The sequence below is a fragment of the Opisthocomus hoazin genome, chromosome 8, assembly GCF_030867145.1.
Source record: "Opisthocomus hoazin isolate bOpiHoa1 chromosome 8, bOpiHoa1.hap1, whole genome shotgun sequence".
Lineage (NCBI taxonomy): Eukaryota > Metazoa > Chordata > Aves > Opisthocomiformes > Opisthocomidae > Opisthocomus > Opisthocomus hoazin.
In genome coordinates this window covers 74,979,944-74,998,762 of record NC_134421.1, presented here as the reverse complement: position 1 = coordinate 74,998,762, position 18,819 = coordinate 74,979,944, and the positions used below count along the sequence as shown (strand labels likewise).

Below are 18,819 nucleotides of genomic sequence, written 5' to 3'. Positions count from 1 at the left end.
TTTTCATCCACCAGTATCCCCAAGTCCTTCTTGACAGGGCTGCTCTCAATGAATTCATCCACCAGTCCGTACTGATACTGGAGATCGCCCTAACCCAGGTGCGGGACCTTGCACTTGGCTGTTTGGAACTTCATTAAGGTCCTACGAGCCGCTTCATGAGGTTCACATGAGCTGACGCAGCCTGAACAGCAGATGCGGACACTGCCGTGTGCTCCAGAGAGGTGTTCACTGCAAAGGTCTCCTCAAAGGGACCGGGCAGGGGGGTGCAGTTCTCCATCACGTGTCCCAGTCCACATCTCTCCAGGGTAGACTGAGCCTAAAATGGTGCCCTGGGCTCCCCACAGAGCTGTGTGTTCACTCTAATCGGTACCAGAGCAAAAGCCTCTTCCAGAGCTGCCTGAGAAGTTCTCTGCTCATGTCCTAGCCTTGCTGGAGACCGGACTTGGATGGAGGCTGAAGGCCCTGGCACGGCCAGGCACGATCCCCTCTGTGCTGCCAGGAGTGCTGGGCACGCTGCCGGCCCCACGGCTGCCAGCCCTGCTGCTTTCATGTGCAGATGACTTCCACTGTGCAGCGCATCAGGGTGTGGGAGCAGCCTGTGCTGCCAGTCCATCCCTCCAAAGGGCAGCAACCTGAGGAGGTTCAACCAGGGCAAGGCCAGGGTCCTGCACCTGGGGAGGAACAACCCCAGGCACCAGGACAGGCTTGGGGCAGACCTGCTGGAGAGCAGCTCTGCGGAGAGGGACTGGGAGTGCTGGTGGACAACAGGTTGACCATGAGCCAGCAGCGAGCCCTGGGTGCCAAGAAAGCCGATGGGATCCTGGGGTGCATGAGGAGGAGTGTGGGCAGCAGGGCGAGGGAGGTTCTCCTGCCCCTCTGCTCTGCCCTGGGGAGGCCCCATCTGCAGTGCTGGGTCCAGTGCTGGGCTCCCCAGTTCCAGAAAGATGAGGAGCTACTGGAGAGAGTCCAGCACAGGGCTACGAGGATGAGGAGGGGACTGGAGCATCTCTCCTGCGAGGAGAGGCTGAGGGAGCTGGGCTTGTTCAGCCTGGAGAAGAGAAGGCTGCGAGGGGACCTTTGAAATGCCTCTAAATATCTGCAGGGTGGGGGTCAGGAGGCCGGGGCCAGACTCTTTGCAGTGGTGCCCAGCGACAGGACAAGGGGCAACGGGCACAAACTGGAGCAGAGGAAGCTCCAGCTGAAGCCGAGGAAGAACTTCTTCCCTCTGAGGGTGACGGAGCCCTGGCCCAGGCTGCCCAGGGAGGCTGTGGAGTCTCCTTCTCTGGAGATATTCCAACCCCGGCTGGACGCGGTGCTGTGCCCCCTGCTCTGGGTGACCCTGCTTGGGCAGGGGGCTGGGCTGGGTGACCCACAGAGGTCCCTGCCAACCCCAACCATCCTGTGAGTCTGTGATTCTGTAACGGAGGGGGCTTCACCCAGCCTCCCACCTCCCTGCCATCCCATGCTGTGCCTCGGACCACTGAGGATGGAAAGAGCAAGTGTGAATGGAGGCTCAAAAGAGGAGGGGGAGCTGAGCTGTCCCTCTGAGGCTGGGCCCTGCTGCTCCATTTCTTGCCCCTGTCAGGGCCTGCAGCATCTCAGCAAATCACACTTTCGGAAGCCTGGACGTGGGGAAGGCCGTTCCCTGCTCCAGATGCAGCACAACTCATGCATTGGGCATGAGACTCAGAGATGCCACCTGCCTCTGCTTCCCTGCAGCGAGACCCGTACCCTGGGCACCGCGCAGCATCCCCACGTGAAGCCGTAGCAGCTGCGCCTGCTCAGCGGGTGGGCAGGAAGCTGAGCCACCCCCATCCCCACCGCAGCCCCTGATGGTCACCATCTGAGCTCCGTCCTCACGGGGCGGTCACCATCTGAGCTCCGTCCTCACGGGGCGGACGTCACTGCCCAGGGGACAAGTGCCTGCAGGGTCTCCTTGGCTCCTTTGCGGGATTTGGTTTCCCAGCCCCGCTTGCAGGGTGCCCTGGCATGCCTGGGGGCAAACTCTGCAAGAGCTGGGCAGCTCCAGCTGCCCTCCGCATCTGCCCCCTGCCCCTGCCTGTCCTGGGTCCCCTGCGTGGTCTCTGCTGTCCTCCCGCTGCCAGGCTGGAGGGACCAGATGGGCCCTGCCTCCGCCTGGCTCCGCACCCCGTCAGGGAGACGCGGCTTCCGCCTGCTTCCCACTCGCCAGCGTTTGCCTTGCGCTCGTTCTCTGACCTTTGGAGAAGGCAGCACAGACGGCGCGCTCCGTTCTGGGGTGCATGAGGAGGAGTGTGGGCAGCAGGGCGAGGGAGGTTCTCCTCCCCCTCTGCTCTGCCCTGGGGAGGCCCCATCTACAGTGCTGGGTCCAGTGCTGGGCTCCCCAGTTCAAGAGAGATGAGGAGCTACTGGAGAGAGTCCAGCACAGGGCTGCGAGGATGAGGAGGGGACTGGAGCATCTCTCCTGCGAGGAGAGGCTGAGGGAGCTGGGCTTGTTCAGCCTGGAGAAGAGAAGGCTGCAAGGGGACCTTCGAAATGCCTCTAAATATCTGCAGGGTGGGGGTCAGGAGGACGGGGCCAGACTCTTTGCAGTGGTGCCCAGCGACAGGACAAGGGGCAATGGGCACAAACTGGAGCAGAGGAAGCTCCAGCTGAAGCCGAGGAAGAACTTCTTCCCTCTGAGGGTGACGGAGCCCTGGCCCAGGCTGCCCAGGGAGGCTGTGGAGTCTCCTTCTCTGGAGATATTCCAGACCCGCCTGGACGTGGTGCTGTGCCCCCTGCTGTGGGTGACCCTGCTTGGGCAGGGGGTTGGGCTGGGTGACCCACAGAGGTCCCTTCCAACCCCTGCCATGCTGTCATTCTGTGGTTCTGCACACCAAGGCGCCGTGCTCCAAGGCACAGCACTTGTCCACAGTCCCTGCCCCGTGCCAGCAGCAGCTGGGGACCCCCCTCCACCTCCAGCCCCGCTGAGCCCGCTGCCTGCTCCCCGGGGCTGCTGTGCCCGTACCCCCAAGGGTGTGTGCCCCGCCATGGACCCGCCCCGTGGCAAAGCCCCCCACCGGGACTCCCATCTCGCTGACCCAGAGCCTGTCTGTTCGTGTGCCGGTGCAGCCGCCCGGGCCACACGCGGACAGACTGACGCCGTACGTCCCTGCGGTTCCCCACCTGTGCACCTCTGCAGGATGAGGCTCAGCCAGCGCCGGCACGGTCCCGTGGTCGTGCGGGGGGGTGCACATAAGGTGCCATCTCTGCATGGACACAGACATGGGGCCACTCCACAGGACCGCACCAGGGCTTCCCTAAGGGGCAGAAGGAAGGGGGCTTCCTGTTCCCCGGGCCTGCCCTGGCTCAGAGGTGCTCACCTCGTGCGGCTACGTGCATGTCATGGGTCAGTTCACAGAATCACAGACTCACAGCGTGGCAGGGGTTGGCAGGGACCTCTGTGGGTCACCCAGCCCAACCCCCCTGCCGAAGCAGGGTCACCCAAAGCAGGCTGCACAGGACCTTGTCCAGGCAGGTCTTGAATATCTCCAGAGAAGGAGACTCCACAGCCTCCCTGGGCAGCCTGGGCCAGGGCTCCGTCACCCTCAGAGGGAAGAAGTTCTTCCTCGGCTTCAGCTGGAGCTTCCTCTGCTCCAGTTTGTGCCCGTTGCCCCTTGTCCTGTCGCTGGGCACCACTGCAAAGAGTCTGGCCCCGGCCTCCTGACCCCCACCCTGCAGATATTTAGAGGCATTTCGAAGGTCCCCTCGCAGCCTTCTCTTCTCCAGGCTGAACAAGCCCAGCTCCCTCAGCCTCTCCTCGCAGCAGAGATGCTCCAGGCCCCTCCTCATCCTCGCAGCCCTGTGCTGGACTCTCTCCAGCAGCTCCTCATCTTGGGGGTACAGTTGCACGTACAGACACTGGCAGAGGGTTCCTCCTCGTCCGTACCACACGTGCTGACTGCTGCCGAGGTCCCCGAAGCTGAGCACACTTCTGGCTGCTCTCCCCTGCGCGATGTCTCTTCTCCCAGCTCCATTTCACACTTGGTTGGTCTCGAGGGGAGCTGCCATGTTCAATATGTCAGGTGCTGCTGGTGTCGAGCTGCCCTGCGCCTGGGCTGTGATGCGAAGGAGCGAAGGAGCAGGCTGCCCCACCACTGCGCAGCGAGACCTGGGAAGGGGTCTCCCCCTCTGTGCTCCCTGGGGGCTGCTGGCCAGAAGGAAGAGGTTCTGCCCCCCCCCCGCCCCGAGGGCTGACCCTGGCAGTTTGGTTGCTCCCTGTGCGGTGCAGCCAGGCTCTGCATGCTTGACCTCCACCAGGACCTGTCCACGAGTCGTGTTGCCTAGGAGGGATTCTCAGGGCGACGAGCCCAGCACCCGTCCCAGTCCCCGGTGCCCAGGGTCTGGTTTCATTCCTGTGACCTCAGGACCTGTTTCCCTCCTGTGCGTCTGGGACTTGCTCCTCACGCCGTGGGGCTGCAGAGCACATCACAGCACCACGCTGCAGTGCTCAGAACACGTCCGGAGTCATGGGACTGGGGGAACGTGTCAGCGTTACGGGAACAGCGCGTCCTCAGCTCTCCAGGCTTGTGGAGGAGATCCGGGAAGTTTGCCTCCATGAGCTAAAAAATACACGAAGAATTGCAACTAAACATCTCCTGATCAAAACAAGGGCAAAGGCAGGCAGAGCCTGGATGCTCTTCAGAGCCGCTGAGGTGGCAACGCTGGTCTGGAAAGCAGCAGGAAGCCATGGCTTGGTGGCTGCAGCTCCCCTAGCAGGGTGGGGCAGGGATGTGTGGGAGCTGTGGCCAGCGCAGGTCCCAGGGGATGCTGGAAAGCTGTCCCACGTATGGGCAGAAGAGCCTGGAGAGGTGCTGCAGCCAGCTGGATGGGTCCATCTCTCTGGAGGTTCCCCAGGCCGGGTGTGACTGCTGCAGGGAGACTCCCACCGCTCAGTGGTGGGATGATCACCAGGGTGGGGTGATGGGGGCACACCAGGTGGGGGGTGATGGGGGCACACCAGGTGGGGGCTGATGGGGGCACAGCAGGAGGGGGGTGATGGGGGCACACCAGGCAGGGGTGATGGGGGCACACCAGGTGGGGGGTGATGGGGGCACAGCAGGAGGCGGGTTACAGGAGCACAGCAGGAGGGGGGTGATGGGGGCACACCAGGGGGGCTGATGGGGGCACACCGGGGGGGGTGATGGGGGCACACCAGGTGGGGGGTGATGGGGGCACGCTGCGGAGGGCAGTGCGGTGGGAGGGGGTGTCCCCACTGGGTGCAGAGCTGCAGCTGGGTGGGGTGGGTCCCTCCGTCCTGCGGCTTGGCCCCGCTCCCTGCCCCGGCTGCTCCGGCCCTGCCCACGCCTGGCAGGGCAGACCGTGTGCCCCAGCAAGCGCCCCAGCCCAACACACTGTCCGTCCGTCCGTCCGTCCGTCCGCCCACCCGGCTCTGCTGCGGGCAGCGCTGCCGGCGCTCCGCTCTCGTCCTCGCAGCGGAGTTTCCTCCCGGTGCTCCCACAGGAAGGGAGAACCTCAGCCCCGGCAAGGTGTTTCCTGGCTCCCCAGATAGGATGTGGAGGCACGTCCTGACCCCGCAGATGTGCATGGACCCCAGCTGCTGTGCGTGACGCGGACCCCTGTGACCCACAGAACCCCCAGCACCCACACGCGCGGCCACACGTGTGCCCACGGACCCCGCGGCCAGGCCCTGACCCCGACGCCGTGTGTCCCGGGGGGCTGCCTCGGCCCGGCTGCGGCAGGACGCAGGGGCAGCGGGCAGGACGCAGGGGCAGCGGGGCGGCAGCCTGCCAGGGGCCGGGGTGTCCCTTCCCGGCAGGAAAGGGGCTGAGCTGGCGGCTGCGGGCTTCCTGCCGGCTCCAGGAGCCAGAGCAGCCCGGGCGGCAGCCAGGTAAGGGCGCTGGGGCTGGGCTGCGGGAGCCCGGCCGGGGCTGGGGCTCCTCCGCTCCCCGCTGGGACAGCCCCGGGCAGGGCAAACGGGCGCCCGCGGCGGGGCCTGCAGGGCCGGGGCGCTGCTGGTGCCTGGCCCGGGGTCAGCGGGGTGGGCTGGGCCCGCGGCTCCGCTGTGGCCTCGCTGAGGCTGGGCTGGGGGGCTTGGCTGTGGGGCAGTTCGGGCTGCGCCATGGGGCAGATCCGTGAGGCAGCGTGGGCCTGGGCTGTGGGTCAGGTCTGTGGGGCAGCGTGAGGCAGGGCCATGGGGCTGGGCTGTGGCTGTGGGGCAGTTCGGGCTGCGCCATGGGGCAGATCCGTGGGGCAGCGTGGGCCTGGGCTGTGGGTCAGGTCTGTGGGGCAGCGCGGGGCAGGGCCGTGGGGCTGGGCTGTGGCTGTGGGGCAGTTCGGGCTACGCCATGGGGCAGATCCGTGGGGCAGCGCGGGGCAGCTCCGTGGGGCTGTGCCGCGGCTGTGCCGGAGCCCCGGCGCGGGGAGGCCTGCCCCGCTGACCCATCCCGGCCCCGCAGCCGCGGGGTGCCCCGCGCGGGGTGCGCTGCGGGCCAGCACCGCCCCTCCCCCCGCCCGACGGCTCCTCCCGGGGCCGAGCGCGTCCCCGCGGGCCGGGCCGGGGGTGCCGGAGGGCATCGGCGGGCGGGAGGGGCCGCGGGGCAGCGGGGAGCTGGCGGGGGGAGACCCCCGGGGGCGGCGCGGGGCGGCGGGGCCGGGACCGGAGCAGCCGCCTCTGAAGTTTCCCTGCGCCCGCCCCTTCCCGCGCGCACCGGCTCCCCGTTGCCATGACGACCCCTTAAACTTAACGCCCGCTGCCGGCGGCGGGGGCCGGCCCCGCGCAGCATCCGCCGCCCCCGCCCCGCCCGCCCCGCGCCTCGCCCGCTGCCGGCGGCCGCCGCTGCCATGGTGGCTCGGGCCCCGCCGCCCGCCGCCCCGCAGGTACGAGGGGGGCGGCCCTGCGGGGGGGGGGGCTCTGCCCGCTGCGGGCCGGGCCCGGGGCTGCCCCGCCGGGAGGGGGTCGCGGGCTGGGGCCGGGCGCCGGTGGCACCGGGCGGGAGGGGGCGGGGGGCGCGGGGGTGGCGGAGGTGCGGGGAGCGGGGGCTGCGGGTCGCGGGGTGGGCCCTGTGCCTGCGGTGGGGCGTGCGTGCGGGGCAGGGCCGCGGGGCGCAGCCCGGGGCGTCGGTGACGGGGGGCTTGGCTCTGGGTTGTGGTCGGTGCCTGTCCTGGGAGTTAGGGGCTGCGGTGGGCGGCTGCGGTGGGCGGCTGGGTGCGTGGGGCCGTGGTCTGTGGTCAGGTGCCGGCCCTGGGAGTCAGGGGCTGCGGTGAGCGGCTGCGGTGGGCGGCTGGGTGCGTGAATGGGGCTGGGGGCTGTGGTTGGGTGCGCATACTGGGAGTCAGGGGCTGCGGTGAGCGGCTGGGTGCGTGCGTTGGGATGTGTTCATGGGGTGGTCGCAGCCGTGGGTTGCGTCGGGATGTGTTCACGGGGTGGCCGCAGCCGTGGGTTGTGTCGGGACGTCTTTGGGGCCAGGCGCCGTGGCTCGCACTGGACTGTGGGCGCTTCAGGACAGGAGCCGTGGTTGGAACCGGGGTGTCCGTGCTGGGGAGCAAGGGCTGTGGTGTGGCTGTGGTGGGCTCGTGGACCGGAGCGCAGGGGCTGTGGCCGCGGTGGGGGTCTGTTTGGGGGTGAGGGCTGCCATTTGCAGCGAGCTCGGTGTGCCTGGCAATGGATGCCGTGGTTTGCGGTGCTGGGAAGTAGGGGCCGTGGTTTGTGGTTGGGGGTACGTGCTGGGGAACCGGAGCCCCGCTCTTCGGTAGCGTGCGTCAGAGGGGGGAACCATGACACCTGCGGTGTGGCCCGGAAGCCTTTAGCAGACGGGGTTTCTGTTGAAGGCATGGTGTTGGCTTGGTAGCCTGTGCCATTGCTTTTGTGACTTGCCTGTTGGCGGTCCCTGTCTGCCCACCCTCCCTCCGCTGTGCACGAAGCTCAGCGCGCCGTTCTGCTGCGCGCCGTTGTCTGTGTGTAAGCACAATTTGTGTGGCGAGTCATCTCCACCCCAGCCTGCCATGGATGAGGAGCTCTTCTTTGGGCTCGGGGTGTGGTGGGCAGCCCTGTGGGGGGGATTTGTGCGGTTGTCTTCTTGTGTCTCGGCTCAGCTTGCGATTCTGCCCGTCCCTGATGTCTTGGGAAACTGCTGGGAAGGTGAGAGTCTGCCACTCTCCTGCTCTTCCAAAGCTGGGTGAAGGAGGCAGGAAACTCCAGAGCTGGGTTTGAGTGCACGGATGCTGGTACCCACGAGTGCCCGTGGACGCTCGTGTAAATCGGGATGACAGCGTGAAGGGAGCGATGGATTTAAGCAAAGAGGATTTAAACGGGAACCGTACCTGCTGTTTCTTGCCTTGACGTCTCTGGGCAGAGATCCTCACAGCCTGCAGCGACGTAAGGGTTACATCTGTCAGGCATCTGCGAGGAACCTCGTCAAACATGAGCAGGCTTTGCAGCAGTACCTGTGCCAGGCGTGGTGGGGACATGTCTTGCTGTGCCAGCAGGCAAGGCGTTCTTTCAGCTGTTGTGTGTTCGTGCTGGAGTCTCGGGTTGCAAGGAGAGGAGCTGAGGACTTGGGCGCTGACCTCTGCAGGGCTGTGGTCGTCTCTTGGTCTCCTGAAGGTGCCTGTGCCCAGGACGTGCAGCTGCTGCTGGCCAGTGTCTGCTGGGCTGGCCAAGCGATGCTGGCTGTGGCCCTCTTGGATGTGGACATGGCACAAGACCCCGTGCTCTGAGAGTGGGGGATAGAGACCTGGGGGCTGCGGGACGGAGCCTGGGGCGCGGTGCGTGGTGTGCGCGCTGCTTCGCGCGGGCCGTGAGCCCGGGCCGGCCTGGGAGCAGTGCGGGGCAGGGGCGGCTCCTGCCTGCGGTGCGGTAGGGTCTTTCCCCACCAGAACTTTATAAACTTCACTAAAAGCTTTTGTTGTCACTCTGTCTCAGTGGTGACATGCAGGCAATGTACACAACACGTAACCAGTTTCCATAAATTCTTTTTATACCAACGCTTAAATGCGTTACGAAGTTCTGGAGTGTTTTGCACCGGCACGCAGCGCTCTGCGGGGAAGCTGGCCGTGCCAGACGCGCAGGGCGTGAGGCGAGAGGAGCTTGGGGGCAAAAAAGGGCACAAAGGAGAATATTACTCAAGGACCTTTTTTCAGATAGTGACCTTTTTTCTGTGGTACAGCGTGTAACTCCTAAATATTCATGTAACACCTAAGTATTCTTAATATTGTTAGTATTATGATATGAATAATGCATATCTGCACTGTTTGTGTGTTGTACTGCGTTGTTGGCTTCAGCCGCTGCTGCGCTCCCGAGGTGCGCACGAACGGACGCGCCAGCAGCCCGCGACGGAGTGTTCTGCTGAGATTCCCACCAGCTAAAAATTATCGCTGCTGCCTCCGCGCGGGAGCGTGTGAGCGCGTGTGCGAGCGGCGAGGCACGGTGTGCGAGCGCTGGGGAGCGGAGCAGGGGGCTGCGAGGTGTGTGGGGTGAGGGTCCCCTTCCCGTCTCGCCGGGCGCGCGTGGAGCCGGGGCGTCACGGCGGGGTGGGGGTCCCTGATGGAGGCACCGCGGGGCCCCGGCACAGCTCGGAGCGTGTGGCTCAGTGGGGCCGGGGGTGACAGCGGCGTTTGGGGCAGAGCGGGGGCCGGGACGTGGGAGCGGAGCTGCTCCTGGCAGCTGCCTTCGGGCCGAGGAAGATTCCAGGCGTGGGTCGTGCCGGGAGGGCCGGCTGCCCGGCAGCGCTCCTGGCTCCTGCCCCGCTGCCCCTTTGCCCAGGAGATGGGAAGGAGCTGAGGCGAGCGGGGCTGTGGGGCTGGGGAAGGGTCTGCTCCTGGGCAGCGAGGGGGACCAGGCGTGTCCTGCCCGCTCCGGGCTCCTCCGCCTGGCTCTTCCCCAGCCCGGGGGGGGGGGCTCTGGTCACCCAGCTCTGCCCTTGGCACCCGGGACACACGGGGCAGGGGCTGCGGGGTGACACACAGGGGGACACACGGGGCAGGGGCTGCGGGGGGACACACGGGGCAGGGGCTGCAGGGTGACACGGGGCAGGAGCTGCGGGGGGACACACGGGGGGACACACGGGGCAGGAGCTGCGGGGTGACACGGGGCAGGAGCTGCGGGGGGATGCACGGGGCAGGGGCTGCAGGGTGACACGGGGCAGGAGCTGTGGGGGGACACACGAGGGGACACACAGGGCAGGGGCTGCGGGGGGACACACGGGGGGACACACGGGGCAGGGGCTGCGGGGATACACGGGGCAGGGGCTGCGGGGGGACACACGGGGGGACACATGGGGCAGGGGCTGCGGGGGAACACATGGGGGGACGCACGGGGCAGGGGCTGCGGGGGGACGCACGGGGCAGGGGCTGCGGGGGGACACACGAGGGGACACACGGGGCAGGGGCTGCGGGGGGACACACGGGGCAGGAGCTGCGGGGGGACACACGAGGGGACACACGGGGCAGGGGCTGCGGGGTGCAGCGGGGCTCAGCGGCAGCGTGGGGTGGGCAGGGCTGTGGGGCGCGGACCCCTCTGCCGTGGGAGCGGGGGGAGGCCGTGCAGCTAAAACGGGTACAAAGAGCAAATTGCCATCCCACTCCCCAGCGCAGCTGAGCTGCTGTAACTGTGACAACGGGCGCAGGCTCTGGTTCACGAGTGCCTCGGCTCCCGTTGGCAGCGTGGGAAGGGCAGGCAGCGCTGGCTTTGTGGAAGTCTCTCCAGGATCTTGCAGAGGATGGGGTGCCTGTGCCACTGCCAGCAGCCGGGCTGCCCGTCTCCTTGTGGGGAGCAGAATGGATGGGGACTTTGTCACCCGAGAAGCAGGTCGTCAGGAGACTCTTCTGTCATTAAATATTGAACGATCTTCTCCGGCAGCAGCCGCTCTCCCCTCGCTGGCAGCAGCTCTGTGAGTTGGTGGTTCTGGATGTGGTGTGGACTCAGCTGTGGCTGCATGGGTGACTTCGGGTGGGAACGGGGCTGCACAGAGCCTGGGACAGGGCAGGGGGCCCATCAGTGCCAGCTTCTCGCCACAGCACGTCCCTCCCCGAGCAGAGCCGAGCCCCCGGGACGCCCCGCAAACAGCGTCCTGCAGCCCTGACGAGCCCTGTGTCGCTGGCCGGGTGGCTGTGCCCCAGCCCCTGCTCTGAGGGGCTGCTCCTTTGGAAGGGGCTGGTTCTTCGGGGTGCTCCTTCATGCCGGGGTGGGTGACTGCAGAGAGGTGTCGGTGCGCGGGGGTGGGTTTGGTGATTGGCTGGGCCTTGTTTGCACCGAGAAACCCGAGGGTGCAATGTGGCTCGGGGTTGTGCTTCTCGCCAGGACAGAACCGGTGGGTCCCGGGCTGTGTCCAACCTCCCTGCAGCCGCTCACCGCCTCGGGGACCGCAAGGCTCCCTCCCCGGGAAGGGGCCCGGCGTTCCCGGCTTCTTTAAGGAGTCGTTTAGACTTCCAGGTCTGGATTCTTCTGCTTTTTATAGACATCCTCAGGGGAGTGCAAAGAATGGCAGGAAGCGCAGCGGCCCCGCGAGTGCGCGGTCCTGGACACTGTTGTTCAGCTCTGGCGGAAGCCGACCGCGGGCAGGGCTGCCGGGGGGACCTTCCCTGCCCGGAGGAGGCTCAGCCATGTCCTTACAGCGTGAAGTAATGTTTCCTGGCCTTCGTAGGACAGGACTACAGCTCCCGGTGTGCATGGGAATATAGGACAATCTTTTTAGTAGAGACAGCAGTGACAGGACGAGGGGTAATGGTTTTAAACTAAAACAGGGTAGGTTTGGGCTGGATATAAGGAAGAAATTCTTTACAGTGAGGGTGGTGAAACACTGGAACGGGTTGCCCAGAGAGGTGGTGGAGGCTCCATCCCTGGAAACATTCAAGACCAGGTTGGACAGGGCTCTGAGCAACCTGATCCAGTTAGCGGTGTCCCTGCTCGCTGCGGGGGGGTTGGACTAGATGACCTCAGCAAGTTTGCTGACGACACCAAACTGGGAGGTGTGGTAGATACACCGGAAGGCTGTGCTGCCATTCAGCGAGACCTGGATAGGCTGGAAAGCTGGGCAGAGAGGAACCTGATGAGGTTCAACAAGGGCAAGTGCAGGGTCCTGCACCTGGGGAGGAACAACCTCATGCACCAGTACAGGCTTGGGGTGGACCTGCTGGAGAGCAGCTCTGCGGAGAGGGACCTGGGTGTCCTGGTGGATGACAGGTTAACTATGAGCCAGCAGTGTGCCCTGGCTGCCAAGAAGGCCAATGGGATCCTGGGGTGCATCAAGAAGAGTGTGGCCAGCAGGACAAGGGAGGTTCTCCTTCCCCTCTACACTACCCTGGTGAGGCCTCATCTGGAGTACTGTGTCCAGTTCTGGGCTCCCCAGTTCAAGAAGGATGAAGAGCTACTGGAGAGAGTCCAGCGGAGGGCTACAAGGATGGTGAGGGGACTGGAGCATCTCCACTACGAGGAGAGGTTGAGGGAACTGGGCTTGTTCAGCCTGAAGAAGAGAAGGCTGCGAGGGGACCTTATAAATGCCTACAAATATCTGAAGGGTGGGTGTCAGGAGGATGGGGCCAAGCTCTTTTCAGTGGTGCCCAGTGACAGGACAAGGGGTAATGGGCACAAACTGAGGCACAGGAAGTTCCGTCTGAACATGAGGAGGAACTTCTTCTCTCTGAGGGTGATGGAGCACTGGAACAGGCTGCCCAGGGAGGTTGTGGAGTCTCCTTCTCTGGAGATATTCAAGACCCGCCTGGACAAGGTCCTGTGCAGCCTGCTGTAGGTGACCCTGCTTCGGCGGGGGGGTTGGACTAGATGACCCACAGAGGTCCCTTCCAACCCCTACTATTCTGTGATTCTGTGTGACCTTAGGGGTCCCTTCCCACCCAAAACTTTCTATGATTCTATGCTGGGGATTGGGGGCTGCGGGCTGTACCCCTTCCTCAGTGTCCCCGGCTCCTCTGCAGAATTTCAGATCCCTGGAGCTGTGACAGGAGCCTGCGGGAACATGGTGGCCATACCTGAGCTCACCCTGACTGTCTGCCAGCCTCCAGCCTGAGTTCCACGGGACGGTGGGGCCACGTGGAGCGGCTGTGCCTGAGCAGGCTGTGCCAGGCAGTGCCGTGCTGCGGTGGCAGTTTGGCTGCAGTATGGCCAGACCAGTGGCTGAGCTTGGTCTTGGACAGAGATGCGTGCTGGTGCCTGCCCGTGGCACCGCAGCCCTTGGCCCAGGAGCGTGGCTGCCACGTTGCTAGGGAAGACTTTGCCTGTGTTTCTTGTCTGGAGCAACTGGAATGGCTTCCTTGACAGCGCTTGTGAGAGAGACCGAGCAGCATTGTCCCTCTGTGGGATCAGGGCTCTGAAGGACCTCAGGAGGCAGAAACAGGCCTGTCCGCTCTGTGTGAACCCTGATCACAAGCATCTCAGTGTGTCCCATCGTAACCCCACGGACGCCTCTCCGTGCAGAGGGGCATTCCCACAACCCTCCTGAGACAGAAGTCTCCAGATGCTTCCCAGCTCCCAGTTCTGTCTTGGGGACAGCTTTGCTTCCACTGACTTGTCATTTCGGATCATGTTGTGTTTGTCAGACTGCTGGGGACCAGCTGCCGTGGTTGCTGTGGGCCTGCAGTCCTTGCCTCTTGTCCCAGAAAGGGAAGAAGCTGAACGGAAAGCAGGGAATGCGGACACGCGCCATAAAAGGGTCAGACTTAGACAAGCGGAAGGCAGATCTGCCGTTCATGAGCAAGAGGAGCAACAGCCTCGCTGGAGCTCTCCCTGCTCGTCTGAACAGGGCCCCTCTGGCTCCACAGACGGTAGGGTCCTCGGGGACTGCGAGGGCCAGGATCCTGCCAGTGTGCAAGCTGCAGTCTAAATACATCGCGGATCATCTGCATAATTTATTCTTCTGTGAAGAGTTTAATTTATCAGGTCCAATAATAAACTCATAAATCTTCTTTGCCTGTTATCAGGGTTGGGAGAAGATGCTCATGTTATAAGCATTTAATTTATCTCCTGAGCTGCTCCCTGTGCAGATTGGTGCCTTTGACGTTACTGGATGTATATTCCCATGGTGACATTCCAGCAGGCCCTTGTCACACAAGGACAGAAGAGATGGTGGTTGAGAGGCCCAGCTCAGGAGGAGCCCGGGAGGTTGTCATGCTGGCTCAGGTCTGCTCCGAAGGTCAGGGAGGGATGGAGGTGGTGCGGACAAGAGCCAGGCAGAAGAGCCGTCCTGCTGGAGATTGGGCAAGGCCGCTGCTGGTGCTGGGAGCCACTCTGCAGCTCAGAGCCACCCTTTGGGACCATCCTGCTGCCTGGCCCACCTCTGGCACTGCCCAGGGCTGCAGAGGGGCAGTGGGACCGGGGACCAGCCCGTCCGGGCCGTCAGCAGGCTGCGGCAGAGCCTTCAGGAGCGGGCTGCAGCCTCGCCAGATTGCTGCTGCTGCTGGTGAGCGACTGGGGTTGGTGTCCTCACCCACAGAACGCTCTAGATCTGGCTGGGAGCTTGCACCGTTGTGGGCCTCACGGGCTTCCTGCGGCAGTGAGCTACACCAGCTCGTTACAGGCGATATGGAGAGGCATTTCCTTTGCTTAGTGTGAGATCCCGTGACATTTTCCGCTGCCCTCGTGCTGTGAGATGAAAAGAGCAGAAGTGTCATCTCCTTTCTGCAGACTGTTCAGGATGTTACAGCCTTTTATCTGCGTCCCTTCTCATTTGCCTCCTTCTAAGGCAGCAATCTCTGCTGTTTCCTTTCTCTTCTTGTGACAGTTTTTCTTGCCCTTTGGTCATTCTTGCCTCCTGTTTCTGAGTCCCCTTGGTTTTGCGTTTTCCTGGGAAGCTCTGGTGCCCAGTCCTGCACCCATCAGATGTGTGGGGCTGTGCCCAGGGTGATGGCTCTGCAGGCACCTGTTCCTCACGTGCTCTGTTGCCCATTTCGCCCCCGGTGCTGCCCACGCTGCTCCAGCCATCCCAGACCCAGGGGGTAAAGTACAGCTGGTGCTTGGCTGGGTTGGGACAAGGTGCTGCCTGGGGCTCGCAGCTTGGCTTTCCGGGGTGGTGCCATGGCTGTGCCAGCAGCCATCATCACCTGGGGCCTTGGTGTGCATCTGGGGAAGGCTCCCGTGCTCGAGATGACTGCCGTGTGTGAGGTTTGGTTAGCTGCCCGTCTGATGCCCATGTGGAGACCCAGAGGGTGTGGAGCCGAGCCACCAGGCATGATGGGGTGTTTGGGTTGTGCCGCCTTTGGTGACACGTAGCTGTAGCCATGCTGTGTAGCTCCGGCCCAAACCCACCACGTCCCTGGGCTGAGGCTGCCTGGAGGCGGTGGGGTGGGCTGGGAGCACGAGCTGCCCGAGATGCCTGTGGTGGACCGGGAGTTCCCACTCTGCTGCACCGCACAACCCACCCCCTCACCCCAGCCTCCTGGTTGCAGCAAACAAGTCTCCTGGCACCGCTGGCAGTGGTGGGGTGGGAGGGCTGGGACCGGTCTGTGCCCTTGCCTGGCCCCGGATCGTGCTCTGTGCCGCAGTGAGGGATTTCGGGTGGTACATGGGTGGGAGGGAAGCTGTGCAGGTGTCCCAGCCTGTGCCGCCCTGTGCCCAGGGGTGTTACCCCGCAGTCCGAAGCCCTCGAGGCTGTGCTCGTTGAGGTCTGATGTCCCTGCAGGCACAGCAGTCCTCTGCCCCGCCGCCTGCCTTCTTCAGTCTTTGTATTCCTAGTGCTAAGGGCCAGAGGAGAGACTCGGTTCACTGCGGTCACTGAATGTCCGAGCAGGACGCGCACATGTCCTGTGCTATTTTGTTTAGGTCCTACGTAAAGAGCTGTGGTAGGCTTCCTCTGTTTTCATGGCACAGGTGTCCCGTGAGCTTTTCTCAAGAGAGGAGTTGGCGGGGCAGTGGCAGCTGTGTCCGGAGCATCGTGCTGCGGCCCCGCGGGGACCTCAGCAGCATCACTTCACAGGGAGGCACGCAACAGCCGCTAAATTTTCCGGGTGCGTTGCGATGTCTGTGATCCCGGTGCCGGTGGAGGCTGGAGTATTTCTTATAAAATGTTTAAAGCCTGGTGGCACCCCAGCTGCCCACGTGGCACAGCGCGAGCTCTCTGCACAATCGGGATCCTTGCCGCGGCCCCTTCCCCCGCAGCACCTTGTGCTTGCTGACACCAGCTGCAGCACAACAGGCGTGCTCCAAGAAATCCCAAGTCATACATTTTTAATTTTCTGCAACAGAGCAGCCATTTCAGCCACTCACCCAGAAAGGATCTTTAATGAGAAGCGAGGAGAGAGAGCATGCACTTTTCCAGCACATAAGAGAGCAGAGACGTTATGGGTACGCTTTTCCCTTTTCCTGGCTGCCCACAGCTGTTCCCAAGTTTAGCCTGGGGCCCTCGCCCCGTCGTCTGCTGGAGGTGGGCTCAGCTCTTTGGTCCCCTGTTGCTTGTCCTGCGCAAGAGGGTCGACCCTGCGGAGTAATTGACCCTTGGCGTTGCTGGCATTTCAGCTGGAGCCTGCCTCTGCCCTCAGGCTGCATCCCACCCGGCACTCTGCCCGAGAGCAGAGGAGTCGAGGTGCCCGAAGGTCCCTGCCGACCTGGGGGTCCCTGCCCCCCTTCCCAGGCGCTGGGGCCCGGGCTGCTCCCTCGGGAAGCTGCGTTGCCCTCGCGTGTGGTCCTGCTGAGCCGTGCTGCGGGGCCGGCGAGGGCAGGGGCTGCGAGCCCTCCAGCCCGCCTGGGCAAGGGGCAGAGCCCTGCGGCTCTCCGCGGGGCAGCGGGCGTGCGTGTCTGCGGGGCGAGCGTGGGCTGGCACGGGCGGGAGGGCTCGGGGCGCGGCGCTGCGTGTGCAGGGAGCCCAGGGACGCTGCGGGGCGGCGGGGCTTGGCGCAAGCCGTGGGTGACCTTGCCTCTCTCCCTGGTGTCCCAGGAGGTTTGCTCCGTGGATGCTCTTGTTCCCAGCCCTGCGTGTCCTGACCTCCCTGCTGTCCTGAGGCGAGATCTGCTGTCTACATGGGCGCAGCAAGCCCGGGGGCCATGCGTGTGCTGTGCTGATGCTGTCCTTGCTCTCTGTTGTCCGCAGGTTGATGAAGAGGGAGTGCTGTGACGCTGTGCCAGTGCCAGTCATTTCAGGTGAGCACTGTTCTGTCCTTCCCCTTCTGCCTCCAGAAACACCCTGGGCCTCGCGATGAGAGGTGGTGGGAAGAGGGCTGAGGCGGGTGAGGGCTGTGCAGCCTTGTCCTGGGAGAGGACGGCCTGGCTGGGGCTGTGGGGATGGGGACCTGGCTGTGGTGCTCAGGGGCAGCTGCGTGGAGAGCTGGGGGCAGGAACGGGGCTTGTGAGGGCTGGCAAAGGACGGCAGGGCTCAGGCTGCAGGGGATGGGACACGTTCAGGCAGGCTGCCAGCGATGCAGAAGCAGTTACGAGTTGGGTGGATCATTGCTACGTGGCGTGCTTTGAGGAGGCACCAAGAAGAAAGGTTCCAGGGGAGGCTGGCTAACCGGGTCTGCCTGGGCCCATCCGGCTGGGATCCAGGGTCTCTGTCTGGGACAAGTACCGCTGGTCTGGGAGGACAGGAGGGCTGCTGGATGTCACGCAGGTGTGGGTGCTGCTTCCAGCCCTGGCTGCTCGGGTGTTGCCTCATGCAATGGGGCCCTTTTCTGCCTTGTCTGAGGACACCGGACCCTTTGCAGGCGCTGCCCGTCTGCGGCGCTGGTGTGGCTGGTGATCGTGCCACCCCACAGCCGTGCTTACGGACTGGGTGCTGCCTGCACGCTGCTCTACAGACCAGGGCAAGGTCTTGACGGGACCTGGCTGTGAATGTGCAGCATGTTGCAAAAGGCAATTTCTTTGGCCACACCGAGTCGTTCAGGCTTTCGGTGCCGCCTCTGTGGCGGCTGCCAGGCTGGCACGAGGGGAGTTGCAGCGCCGTGGCGTGAGGCCAGCCAGCTCCGTATGTGCACAGTGAACCTTCAGCACCGTTGCTGGCAGGTGCCAGACTCACGTTCCACAAAGGGAAGAGAAGCAATGCTGGGTGTCCCTGCCCCAGAATGCCAGGGCAAGGGCAGGGGCGGCACATGCTTCGTGCCAGGGCAGGGGAGGGATGCAGCAGCTGCTTGCTGTGGCTGTGGTAGGGCCAGAGTCTGGCACGGAGGGAGAAAAGTGCAGCCAGGCTACAAAGGGGACAGGGAAGCGTGAGGGACAACACAGGAGAGGGGAAGCTACTGCCCACAGCTGGTGGAGAAGCAGCTGAAGCTGTAAGACACGGCTGGGGAAAGGCAGGGGAGAGGTGTGCAGCGGGAGCGGGAGGTGGCGAAGGACAACTGTCTGCCCCTGATCTGGGGCTGGTCTGTCCCCTGCATGCCCTATGTTCTTTGGTGGTAGGCCCAGCCTCCTGCCCTTGGGCCATGCTCTGCGCTGGCCTCTGCGTGCTCCTCTGAGCAGCCTGCTCTCTTCCTCCTCCGCAGAGGTTCTTGGTGCCCAGCAAGGACCCCAGCCCCTATCTGGCACAGTACCAGCTGGCTCCTGCCAAGGGTGGGCTTGGCTGACGCTGTTCCCGCTCCGGGTGTGCACAGCTGGAGTGTGTCCCTGAGGGTGTGTTCCCACCGACTGCTCGCTGTCCACCAGTGCAACTGGGGCCGGGGCTTGCAGGGGAGCCGGACTCCAGCTGCTGCCCCCGTCCCCAGGCTGTGCCCTGCCAACCCCTTTCGCTGCAGACGTTTGCCGTGTCCCACCCACCCCAGGGCAGGAACGAGCTGAGAAGCAAGGGACCCCCATGCACATGGACACCTCTGTGGGGCTGGGGCTCAGAGAGTCTCAGCCTCAGCCAGCCCCTGCTCCCTGTGCGCTGGGTAGGCTGAGCAAGCAGTGTGTGCCAGGCTTCAGGGTGA

At 64.4% G+C, this 18,819-nt stretch overlaps 1 protein-coding gene across 1 annotated transcript in view; it reads left to right on the top strand.

Annotated features, from left to right (window-relative positions):
- Positions 1-6,783: 6,783 nt before the first annotated feature.
- The window catches only part of SHANK3 (SH3 and multiple ankyrin repeat domains 3), a 386,587-nt gene continuing 374,551 nt past the window's right edge, over positions 6,784-18,819 (top strand). The window contains exons 1-2 of the mRNA XM_075428667.1: positions 6,784-6,858; positions 17,013-17,062. The gene's annotated coding sequence lies outside the window, so the exon portion shown is untranslated. The remainder of the gene's footprint in view (positions 6,859-17,012; positions 17,063-18,819) is intronic.